Source organism: Cebus imitator, unplaced genomic scaffold (genome assembly GCF_001604975.1).
Source record: "Cebus imitator isolate Cc_AM_T3 unplaced genomic scaffold, Cebus_imitator-1.0 Scaffold28, whole genome shotgun sequence".
NCBI lineage: Eukaryota > Metazoa > Chordata > Mammalia > Primates > Cebidae > Cebus > Cebus imitator.
In genome coordinates, this window is record NW_016107343.1 from 1,413,380 (window position 1) to 1,427,082 (window position 13,703).

The following is a 13,703-nucleotide window of genomic DNA, read 5'->3' on the forward strand; positions in this document are numbered from 1 at the left end:
CAAAATTAATGTGCAGAAATCACAAGCATTCCTATATACCAATAAGAAACAAACAGAGCCAAATCATGAGCAAACTCCCATTCACAATTGCTATAAAGAGAATAAAATACCTAGGAATACAATTAGCAAAGGATGTAAAGGATCTCTTCAAGGAGAACTACAAACCACTGCTCAATAAAATAAGAGAGGACACAAACAGATGGAAAAACATTCCATGCTCATGGTTAGGAAGAATCAATATCATGAAAATGGCCATGCTGCCCAAAGTAATTTACAGATTCAACACTATCCCCATCAAGCTACCATCGACCTTCTTCACAGAGCTGGAAAAAACCACTTTAAACTTCATATGGAACCAAAAGAGAGCCTGCATAGCCAAGACAACCCTAAGCAAAAAGAACAAAGCTGAAGGCATCACACTACCTGACTTCAAACTAGACTACAAAGATACAATAATCAAAACAGCATGGTACTGGTACCAAAACAGAGACATAGACTAATGGAACAGAACAGAGGCCTCAGAGGCAATGCCACACATCTACAACCATTTGATCTTTGACAAATCTGACAAAAACAAGCAATGGGGAAAGGATTCCCTGTTTAATAAATGGTGTTGGGAAAACTGGCTAGCCATGTACAGAAAGCTGCAACTGGAGCTCTTCCTGACACCTTACACTAAAATTAACTCCAGAAGGATTAAAGATTTAAACATAAGACCTAAAACCATAAAAATCCTAGAAGAAAACCTAGGCAATACCATTCAGGACATAGGCATAGGCAAGGAATTCATGACTAAACCACAAAAAGCAATGGCAACAAAAGCCAAAATAGACAAATGGGATCTAATTAAACTTAAGAGTTTCTGCACAGCAAAGGAAACAATCATTAGAGTGAACTGGCAACCAACAGAATGGGAAAACTTTTTGCAATCTCCCCATCTGACAAAGGGCTAGCATCCAGGATCTACAAAGACCTAAAGCAGATTCACAAGAAAAAAACAAACAAGCCCATTTAAAAGTGGACAAAAGATAGGATCAGACACTTTTCAAAAGAAGATATATATGATGCCAACAAACATATGAAAAAATGCTCATCATCACTGGTCATTAGAGGAATGCAAATCTAAACCACATTGAGATACCATTTCATACCAGTTAGAATGGCAATCATTAAAAAATCTGGAGACAACAGATGCTGGAGAGGATGTGGAGAAATAGGAACACTTTTATGCTGTTGGTGGGAGTGTAATTAGTTCAATCATTTGGAAGACAGTGTGGCGATTCCTCAAGGACCTAGAAATAGAAATACCATTTGACCCAGCAATCCCATTACTGGGTATATACCCAAAGGATTATAAATCATTCTATTATAAAGACACACACACACGTATGTTCATTGCGGCACTGTTTACAATAGCAAAGACCTGGAACCAACCCAAATGCCCATCAACGATAGACTGGACAAAGAAAATGTGGCACATATACACCATGGAATACTATGTGCCATAAAAAACAATGAGTTCGTGTCCTTTGTAGGGACGTGGATGAATCTGGAAATCATCATTCTCAGCAGACTGACACAAGAACAGAAAACCAAACGCCACATGTTCTCACTCATAGGCGGATGTTGAACAATCAGAGTACATGGGCACAGGGAGAGGAACATCACACACTGGGGTCTGTTGGTGGGTGAGAGGCTAGGGGAGGGATAGCATGGGGTTGGGAGGTTGGGGAGGGATAACATTGGGAATAATGCCTGATGTAGGTGACAGGGGGATGGAGGCAGCACTCCACCATGGCACGTGTGTACCTATGCAACAATCCTGCAAGATCTGCACCTGTACCCCAGAACTTAAAGTACAATTAAAAAAAAAAAGCCAGGCATGGTGATGCATGACTGTAGTCTCAGCTACTCAGGAGGTTGAAGCAGGAGAATGGCGTCAGCCTGCAAGGTTGAGACTACAGTGAGCCATAGTCATGCCACTGTACTGGAGCCTGGACCACAGAGTGAGACTGTCTTTCTCTTTATAAAATAATAATAATAGTAATAATAATAAACACTTTTGTTTGAAAAAAAAGCATAGAGAATGGTAAAATTTGGTAAAATAAGTAGGAAGTGATGAGCTTCTAGTATTTACTACTTTTGCTTTTAATATAATTTATTTCATTGTAAGCATATATAATTGTTAACAATTGCTGTGTTTAATAGTCAGTTTACCGAATTTCTGGTATGAGCTGGCTTCAGCACATCACTATAGTTCACAGAATGTAGAAATGGAATTGCAAGAGTTAGAGATGCGATGCACAGGACTCAAGGTCTGGATGTGGTCATTTATAAGACCCTGGGCTGTCTCCCTTTGGAGAAAAGGAGCGTGCTTTGCTTTGTACGTGGGACAGTTACATAATGCAATAAAATATTTTTTGACAGGGAGAGGGTTAGTGAAAATATGAGAAGAAGATTGTATATAAATCTTGAGTAGCCACAATAGTGTATCCATTTATAGGTGTGGACTGGCTTTGGCTACCCCTTATTCAAATACCCTTCCCACTTGGGGTGTAAGTCGGAAGTCTACTTCAGTGGCAGGCCCCTCACATCCACTTTAAAAGCCAAAAGAAGCATCTGTGCCCTCACTCTGCCCTTGGTCCTATGGTCAGAATGTGCCAGCTGGGTTTGGCCAATCAGAACTCACTTGCGCTGTGAATTTACGGAGAGTGAGACAAAGGCTCAAAGATAGAAATCAGTGGTGGCAGTAGTTGTGATGACAGAGTGGAGACAGAGTGGTGGTGGCCACAGTCCCAGTGGTAACAGAATCAGTGGTCACAAACAATCTACCCGCTCCTGAGGCATGAGCTTTGTTGGGTCTTTGGAGCCGTGTTTCCACTGGCTCCTGCCAGATTGTGGAACCAAAGTACCAAGTTTTGTCATCCACCCTGTTAACTACCAGATATTTTTCCAGTACATTTATTTTCTGCTTAAGTTAGCCAGAACCCAATTCTGTTTTTTGCAACCATAAGCACTGACTGATACAGAAATCTAGTGTGTATGTGGGGGTGGGGGAATTGCTGGATTGAAGGGAATGTGCATTTTTTACTTTTCTTCACATTGTGAAATCAAGTACCAAAAAAGCCTTTACCAAGTTATAATCCTACCAAAGTGTGGGTGAGTACCCCTTCTAATGCTGAGCACGATCAACCACGTTACTCTTTGCCAAGCTAAGAAGCAAAAGTGACACGTCATTTGGATTTGGATTTCCCTGATTATTAGTGAGCCTCAACATCACTTCATATGTTTTTTGTCCATGGTACTTGTATTCTCTTTATTATCTAAGTATGTCCTTTGTCATTGTTTCTTAGGTGATTTGATTTCTCTTGTTTGATTTATAGCAGCTATTTCCTTTTTCTGTCAGACACAGTCAGCCTTCCATATTGATGGGTTCCACGTCCATGAATTCAACCGAATTCAGATCAAAAACATTTCAGAAGAAAATGCATTTGTATTGAACATGCACAGCCTTTTTTTCCCTTGTCATTATTCCCTAAGCAATGCAGTCTAACAACTATTTATATACCATTTACATTGTATTAGATATTAGAAGTAATCTAGAGATGATTTAAAGTATACTGGAGGATGTACATAGGTTATATGCAAATACTGCCCCATTTTATATCAGAGATTTTAGCATCCATGGATTTCGGTATCCTTGGGAGGTCCTGTGACCAATCCCTCATGGATACCAAGGGATGACTGCATGTTGAAAATATTTTCTCCGAGTCTCTTTTCTTAACTTTATTTTGAGTATGCCTTTGTCATACTCAATAGTTTGAATATTCCTATAGTTAAACTATTGATTTTTTCTTCCTTTCTTTTCTTTTCTATTTTTTTTTTTGGCTTGTGATTTTGTATCTTTCATAGCAGAACCCTTCCTTTGCTGACTTCTTTTTTCTGTTACAGAGTCTGAATTCAGATTTAATGGGTTCAAATCTCGACACTGCCTTTTGCTGGCTCCATGATTGCTCATCTGCAAAACAGAGACAATGATAACTAGTCTGTGATGTAGAGCTCTCGGCACTTTGCCTGGCATTTAATGATCAATATTTTGCATATTATTCTTATTGTTACACAATATGTTTAATCCATCTGGAATGCATTTTTATGGGTGCATCAGATAAAGAGTTATGTTTGTTTCCTAAGGCTTCTATAACAAAGTACCACGAACTGGATGAATTGAACAACACAAATTTATTCCCTCACAGTTCTGTAAGCTAGAAGTCTAAAATGAAGGTGTCAGCAGAGCTGTGCTCCCTCTGAGACCCTGGAAAGAATTCTTCCTTGCATCTTCCTGGGTTTCTGGTGATGGCCAGCAATCCCTGGTTTCCTTGGCTTGCAGCTGTATCTCCAATCTCTGCCTGTCATCATATGTCATTCTTTCTGTGCCTCTGTCATCACATGGTGGTTTTCTTCTTCTTAAAAGAACACCAGACATAACTAGATCTGGGCTCAAATCACTGTATCACTCAGGGTTCTCCAGAGAAATAGAACCAATAGTATATTGGTATATGATATTATATATAAAGAGAGGGAAATTATATTTTTATAAATACATGTGTATGTATAATATATTTTCATTCATCATATTATACATAGAGAGAGAGAGAGAAATATTATAAAGAGAGAGAAAGAGAAATATTATAGAGAGAGAGAAAGAGAAAGGAATTGGCTCAAGCAATTGTGGGGTCTGGTATGTCCAAAATCTAGCAGACTGGAAATTCAGGTAAAAGCTGACATTGCAGTCCTAACTCCAAAATCTGTAGGCATATTGGCAGGCTGAAAACTCAGGGAGGATTTCTCTGTTATACTCTTGAAGCAGAATTACTTCTTTTTCAGAAAAATCTCAGTGTTTGCTCTTAAAACCTTCAACTGATTAGACGAGACCCAACCACATCATGGACAGTAAACTACTATGCTTAAAGCCAACTGATTTCAATGTTACTCGCACCTACAAAATACCTTCACAGCAACACCTACACTAGTGTTTGAATAACTAACTGAGTAACAAAGTCTAACCAAGTTGACACATAAAATTAACCATCACAGTCACATTCACAGGTACCAGGCATGTATCTTTTTTAATATGTACAGGTAGATTTTTTTATAATCAACCCATAACAAGAGTCCACATTAATTTTATTTTCAAACAGACAGCTAGTTGTCCCAGCAGTGAATATTGAAAAGTTGTTTCTACAGACTTGAAATGCTTACTCATGTCCATGTACTAAATATTTATGTACATCTCCTTCTCAGATCTATATTCTAGTCTAATTATCTATTTTCCTCATGCCAATGCTATACTGTTTTATTTCCTATATCTCTATTGTATGTTTTAATAAGTCAAGCTCTTCCTCTTTTTCAAAATTTTCTTGTCTATTCTTTCATATTTTTTCTTCCAGATGAACTTGAGAATTGCTTTGTTTAGTCATCTAAATGTTTCCCACTGGAGGACTTCTATTGAGACATAGTATGTTGACCAAATGCTCCTACTTCTCTACTTCATAAAATCCTACAAATATGAAAGTAAAGCAGAAGAAAAAGATGTGCAAACACATCTAGATAATATGAACTAGAGAGGAGTCAATAGTAGACTCGAAATTTTAGAACTGTTTTGAAGATGGAAAGCAGGAGAAGAAGCAGTGACTAATGAAGCAGCACAGGGAAAATGCAGCCCTGTTGCCTGAAGAGGGAACTGTGAAATGTGAAGGTTTCCCTGGAGATGGGGTAGGGGTGGGGCAGAAGACTCAGAAGCAAAAGGCGGCGCAGTAGGTGGAGGTGTGGAGCTGCAAATGGGTTGCAAGTTTCATCCTCTATTCCAACCCTGGGGATACCTCAGAAGTAAACGGAAAACTACAGATTTGAAGAACCTAAGTAAAGACTGTGAGGAGCCCTAGGGAGACAGAGGGTGGTTCTGATCTGAGTATGGGGAGGAGAGAGCAGCTCAGAGCAGAAAAGCACCAGGCACCATTGTTAGGGGAGAGTCTCTGAGCTGTGTTTGTGCACCACACTGCCCTGGATGGGTCATGTCCCCCATCGGCCCCTACAGGATAGAAAAACAACAGCTCCAGAGGGCACCACAGAAGGAGTGGGAGAAGTGCCGAGGAAGCAACTGAGACTAAGCCCAAAAGCAGGACACAGCAGGTGCAGGACACCAGCAAGCCCCTAGGAGCGCTCTCTTCCCCACACTCCTCCACACTCATCAGGCTTGCCAGTTAGGAACACTCTCCCAGTTAGGAGATACACTCCTCAGAACACAAGAGTGCTCGGAATGCTGCCCTTACCCCCAGCAAGCAGGGTCTCCATTGAGCACTTAGCAAAGGCTGGAGGGCAGGTAGAGGTGTGAGCACCTCTCATTGCCATGCTCCTTTCTTAAAGCCCACGGGAGCAGTGCATGCTGGGGCCTAGGCATGGGCCTCTTTCCCAGTAACAATTTAAACCAAAAAGCTAATAACCTGGCCCCTGGGGAAAATGAATCCCCAAGCAAAAATTACCAGACATCTGAATAACATCACCGTTAGAAAGTAAACAAACTGCACAACCTATAGAAGATAAATTAGAACCAATGACATCACACAGCTTAATAATTTAAAATAAGCATAATAAAGAAAAGGAAAGATAATGGTAACATCAAGCAAGATAAAGCAGTTACAAAGAAGAACCAAATAGGAACATTGGATGCCAGAAATTTAATTATTGAAATAAAGAATCCAATAAATGACATAAATAATAAAAATGGATTCTGCTGGGATAAGTGAGCCAGATTATCAGGTTGATGGACTCTCCCAGCAAACACTGAGAAGAAACAAAGAGTTGGAAAATATAACATAATTAGAAGCTGTGAAGGAAAAGATAAAAGTGTCACCATCTGTGTAATAGGAAGTCCTTAAGAAAAAATGAAGAAAGAGAAGTGTCAAAGAAAAAATAACCAAAGATTTTCTAGTATTAAAGAAAGATGAAAGACTTCAGACTGAAGAGTTTATGGAATGTCTAATAAGATATATATTATTAAAAACCTTGATACTTTATAGGGAAATTTAAAAACACAAAGTCAAAATTCTAAAAGCTGCTAAAGAAAAAAAGGTGATCACCCATAAAGGAATAAGAATCTGATTGATATCTAACTTCTATTCAACAATGACAATAGAGGCAAAAAGACAGGTATGTAATATTTTTAAAGTACTAAAGAACTTCAAGCCTCAAATCTATATTCAAAAAACATTAAATAAGAAGATGTCATAAAAATAATCTCCGGAATAAAAGGCTTAAGGAAGTTAACACAGAAAATTCTCTTCTAAAATATTCTGAGAGAATGTATCCCAGTTAGAAGAGAAATAAATCCATGAGACTACTATCAGCTAAAAAGGAAACACACATGGATACATAACATAGAAAAGTTAATTCAAGTATAAAACAATAGAGAGAGAGGCAGAGGGAGAAAACGAGAGAGAGAGAGTGTGTGTGTGTCCAAAACATTCATAACCACCTGGAAATAAAATTTTAGGCAACATCAACATGACTAGTGGGCAGTGAACGAACAAATGGGGGCTGCAAAGAGGCCAGTGGAAAGTGAGAGTGTCATTTTGTTATAGAGAATGATATAAATGTTATTGAGAATTGATGAGAAAAAAAAACATGAATATGATTTTTAAAGTTAAATATAACTACCGAGTATAGATAATGGAATTCAAACTTTTCCAGCCCTCAGAAAAAAATTCTATTCAATGAAAGATGAGAAAGGAAAAAGGAAGAGGAAAGCAAAAGATATTATATAAATTAGAAGTCAGGTGCCTGAAATAAGTCTTAATATACAATTAATTACATAATTTGTTTTATGGATTGAATCGCGTCTCCTCCAGAAGATTTACTGATGTTCTAACCCTCAGTGCTTCATATTGTAACCTTATTTAGAATAGGGTTGTTGCAGATGTAATTCATTACATTAAGATGAAGTCATGCTGGGGTAGGGTGAGCCCCTAATCTAAGAGGACTGGTGTCCTCATAGGAAGAGGAAAATGCCATATGAAGAGAGAGAGACACACAAGGAGACGTCATGTGGCAATGAAGGCAGGGATTGGAACTGCGCAGCTGCATGCCAAGGAACCCCAAAGATTGCCAGCAAATCCCTGGACGTTAGGAAGAAGCAAAGAAGAAATTCCTCCTAAATACTTTAGTGAGAGAATAGCCTTGCCAACACCTTATTTCAGATTTCAATCCTCCAGAACTATGAGGCAATAAGCTACTGCTGTTTTAAACTGCTCAGCGCGAGCTATTTTGTCATGGCAGCCTTAGGAAACTAACACAATTGACAAGCAGATTAAGCTCACTAATCAACAGACAGGCACTTGCAGACTGAGTTTTTTTGAAGCAATATCTAGTGATAGGTTTTCTAAAAGGAATATTTATAAAACAAAAGGTGACAGAGAGGTTACAAATAAAATGATGGAAAAGCTATATGATGCAACTTTGAACCAAATAAGACAGGGGAGCAAATTTCATGTCAAACAATAGATGAAAATATGATCAGAAAGATAAAACAATTGTGAATGTATATCTGCTTAAAAACATACCTTCAACGTATAAAATGCAACAACCAGCAGAACTAAAGAGAGAACCACATAATAATCATAGTTTGATTTTTTTTTTGTAGTCATCTGATTAACTGATGGGATAAGTAGACAAAAAAATAAGCAATTATAGAGGAGATCTGAATGGCATGATTCATAAACTTGAAATAATAATTATATGAGAATTTTACAACCATCAATAAGAAGAGAGAGAACATTTTTGAGCACACATAAAATATTCAAAAAATTTAACATTTACCAGATCACGAAGGGAGCCTCAGTACATTCTCCCTAAATCATCATCATTCACATTGTTATCTTAACACAATGGATTAAAATTATAAATTATGAATAAAATAACTTTAAAGCTTTGTACTTCTGTTAAGTAGTAAAATAATAATGTTTGGGTTAATAGGAAAATACAAAAGAAATCATAAAATACTTGGAACCAAATGATGATGAAAGAAAATACACGCCAGAATTTCAGAGACACAGCAAAAGCAGACCAGAGAATGAAATTTATAGTTCTCAATAAATTTACTGGGAAAAAAAAATGCTATTGAAAACAAATGAGCTAAGGTTTTAACTGAAAAGATTAGAGAAAGAACAATAGACTGAACACAAAAAATAAGAAAGAAAATAAAGGCAGAATTCAATAAAGTAGTGACTACAGCAGCAGTAACTGCAAAATCGATTAAGAATAATTAAAACAAAAGCTGAACCTTTGAAGTGATTGCTAAGCTGTACCAACCTCCAGCAAAAGCTGATCAAAAAGAAGATGCAAAAATATAAAATTCAAAAGGGAAAAATATTCTGCAGCTACCAAAGAGATTAAAATAATTTTTAAATATTATTAACTATTCACTTATTAAATGAAAACTGACAAAATAGATATATTTATAGAAAAATATAAAATATAAAACTAGCCCAAGAAAAATCAGAAATTTGAAGCAACCAATAACAAAAAAATTGAAATGGTTAAATACAACAGAGAAGACACCCCTACCACATCTCTAAGCAAAATAATAATAATAATTTTTTTGTTTGTAGGCTAGGTGGTTTTACAAATGATATTTCAAATAACAAAGTACTCCTGTCTGGAAAATTTCTTCCAGAAAGTAAGAAAAAAACAAAAAGCAGCACAACTTATTCTATTAGATTAATCTAAAAACTAGTAAGAATAGAGGTGGAAAAAAAAATAGTTCTTTTTTACTTATAAATCCAAAATAGAATATAAGCAACCTGAATTCAACATCACACTTTTTAAAATCATGATTACAAATAAGGTTTATCACAGTAATTTTGAGATAATTTAACAACAGAAATCTGTGACTATAAGCCATACACTAGACCAAGGGAGAAAAATTAAATGATTTTTCAATAGATCCAGAAAAAAATATTTTATAGAAACTTCACATATATATGATAAAAACCCTTTGTAAAATAGGAATAAACAGGAATTCCATTAAGTTAGCAGAGGAGCTATGTCCAAAATATACAGTAAGCATCACACTAAATAGATAAGATCAGATATAACACAAAAGATGTCTACTACTACCATTTTTTGATATCCTGCCTAATGCTATATAATACTAATAATAATAACAACAACAATAAGAGATTTTAAGAATTGAAAGAGAAGTGATAAAATTTCTGTTTTCAAGTTATATGCTCATGTATGAGAAATCTCAATAGACCTAAAGACAAACTGAAAGATCTATTAAGCGTTCAACAGGGAGCTAGATACAAAATCAGTCTACATAAGGCTAGGCATGGTGGCTCACATCTGTAATCCCAGCACTTTGGGAAGCCAAGGCAGGAAGATTGCTTGATAGCAAGAGTTCAAGACTGGCCTGGCCAACATAGCAAGATTTCATATCTACGAAAATTTTTTTAAAAAAATAAATCAATCGACTCACGTTTCAACCTTCCTCATGTCACCGCCAGGGAAGAAGCCAATCCTGCTGCAGGGCCATGAGTGGCCCATTACACAGATTAAGTATAACGGCAAAGGAGACCTCCTCTTTACTGTGGCCAAGGACCCTATCGTCAATGTATGGTACTCTGTGAATGGCAGAGACTGGGCACCTACATGGGCCATACCAGAGCTGTGTGGTATGTGCATGCTGACTGGAACACCAAACATGTCCTTACTGGCTCAGCTGACAACAGCTGTCATCTCTGGGACTGTGAAACAGGAAAGTAGCTGGCCCTACCCAAGACCAATTCGGCTGTCCGGGCCTGCGGTTTTGACTCTGGCGGCAACATCATCATGTTCTCCACAGACAAGTAGATGGGCTACCAATGCTTTGTGAGCTTCTTTGATCTTCGGGATCCGAGCCAGATTGATAACAACGAGCCCTACGTGAAGATCCCTTGCAATGACTCTAAAATCACCAGTGCCATTTGGGGACCCCAGGGAGAGTGCATCATCGCTGGCCATAAGAGTGGAGAGCTCAACCAGTATAGTGCCAAGTCTGGAAAGGTATTGGTGAACATTAAGGAGCACTTGCGGCAGATCAACGACATCCGGTTATCCAGGGACATGACCATGTTTGTGACGGCATCCAAGGACAACACAGCCAAGATTTTTGACTCCACAACTCTTGAACATCAGAAGACTTTCTGGACAGAACGTCCCGCCAACTCAGCTGCCCTCTCCCCCAACTATGACCATGTGGTCCTGGGTGGTGGTCAGGAAGCCATGGATATAACCACAACCTCCACCAGGATTGGCAAGTTTGAGGCCAGGTTCTTCCATTTGGCCTTTGAAGAAGAGTTTGGAAGAGTCAAAGGTAACTTTGGACCTATCAACAGTTTTGCCTTCCAACCTGATGGCAAGAGCTACAGCAGTGGTGGCGAAGATGGTTACGTTGTATCCACTACTTCGGCCCACAGTACTTCGAATTTGAGTTTGAGGCTTAAGAAGCTGGATCTCCGGCTAGGCGCGGTGGCTCTCACCTGTAATCCCAGCACTTTGGGAGGCCAAGGTGGGCAGATCACCTGAGATCAGAACTGAAGACCAGCCTGACCAACATGGAGAAACCCTGTCTTTACTAAAAATACAAATTTAGCCAGGTATGGTAGCAGATGCCTGTAATCCCAGCTGCTTGGGAGGCAGGAGAATTGCTTGAACCTGGGAGGTGGAGGTTGCCGGTGAGCTGAGGTCATGAGCCATTGTACTCCAGCCTGAGCAACAAGAGCGAAACTCCGTCTCAAAACAATAGCAAAAAAAAAGAACCTGGACCTTCATCCAGGCATCCAGGCCAGGAAAGCTTCTCCCAGAAGGTTTTGAACGCTAAGAAATTAATTACTTTTGTAATAAATGGCTTGTGGTCAGATTTTTAAAAAATCAATCAATCTAGAAAAATCAATAGCATTTTTACACTTGCCAACATTAAAACACAAAAAATAAGCCATTATTCACACTAGCAACAAAATTTGTAACATCTAGTAAATAAGCTAATAAAGAATGCACATACTTCTAAAGAGAGAAGTTTAGAACTCTACCAAAGCTTTCAAGCTTGTTTAAAATAATGAAGAAAATGAGTAAAGGTAAAAGTAAAGGTAGAGCTCTAAATTTTCACAAACTAATAAGTAAAATCTATGCAATTCCAAACAAATAGTAGCTGAAATTTTAGGAACCTGAGAAAACAATCCTTAACAATTTGTCTAGAAAACTAAAGATGCCAACTTGCAAGTATCAATTAAGAATAACTAGTACACAATAATAAAACAAAACGTAAAATTCCTGGGATTCAACAAATAAAAACTCAGCTGACTTATAATAAGTGGCTGGCTGAGAGGCATTAAAGAAGGCCTAAATAAATAGAGAGACATAGAAACATACTATTTGCCTAAATTTGTGGTAGTTCAGTATTACAAAGATGTCAATTTTCCCTAAGTAAATCTATAAATTCAGTACAATTCCAACTAAATTGGTGCTGCTTAACACACACACACACACACACACACACACACACACACACCCCCCTACCTCTTTTTTGGTAGGGGGATGGGGGAAATCAAAAAACAAACAAGCAACAAAATCCTGTCCAAGGCTGACTAGATGGGTAGAATCTATTTCAACATGTATCGCTTCTCTGGAAAAAGAAATTTATTGCCTACAAAAAATGTCCTGAGGATGCCAAAAGGGACCAGATCCCTCTTTGCAAACCACAAAAGCCCTGCAACCACCTGTGGATATAACGTCCCACCCTCATCATAGGCTGCTCTAAGAACAGAGTGAAGGTGGCAAGGAATGGGGACAGTGACCCTGCTTGGCTTATTCAGAAAGGCAGGAATAGGTTAGTCCTCTTTCCAGACGGCAAGATTGCAGAGGGTCCATTTTCTACTCCGGAACAACCCAAATACTCCTGCATTCCTGGAAAATAAACTCTCAGAGCAAGAGAAGCCCTGCCCTGGAAGGAACCACACTGTGCTAAATACTCACAGGAAGAGAAGAAACCTCTCCGGCACTGAGCAAAATTAGAAAGAAGAGAAAACTCAGCTTCAGTTTGCCTTCCAGCACCTTAGCTTCCTTCTTGCTCTTCTTGATCTTTCCCTTCTCTGAATTTCCCACACTCATACGCTAATTTAACAAATGTTTATATTGAGCTCTTCCTCCATGCCAGACACTATGCTGGGCATCCAGGGCTCTGAGGAAAACAGCCCAACTGAAGTACTGACCTAAAGAACCAGAGATGTAACATGCTTCTTCTCCAACTTCTTTCAAAAGGATTTGTGATTTAAGAGACCTCAGAGAGAAGGCAATTCTTAAGCCAAAGTTACCACTTCCATAATAGAGAAATTTCAGATCTTGCTGTTTATTGGAAAAGAGAAGATACTTTAGCCAACAAAAACCTTTCCATTATTCCTTAAATCAACAATAGCTAGCATGCAGCTCAAAAAAATTAAAAATTTTCTCATTTAGCTATGCAGAGCAGTGATTTCCACAGAGGGGATGCCAGAAGACCCATGGGCACAAAAAAAGAATGTGACAACTTCTAATCCCTTAGAACTGTTTCAGCCTATACATCTCCTACTTTCTGTATGAGCTTTATAATATACATTAGTACAAACGTACTTGTA

The 13,703-nt window shown here is 38.2% G+C and overlaps 1 pseudogene across 1 annotated transcript; it reads left to right on the top strand.

Annotated features, from left to right (window-relative positions):
• The first annotated feature begins 10,527 nt into the window (after window positions 1-10,527).
• On the top strand, window positions 10,528-11,653 carry LOC108300519 (annotated as a pseudogene). Its single transcript, XR_001823469.2, has one exon. The product of XR_001823469.2 is annotated as a eukaryotic translation initiation factor 3 subunit I-like (transcript).
• The last annotated feature ends 2,050 nt before the right edge of the window (window positions 11,654-13,703 follow it).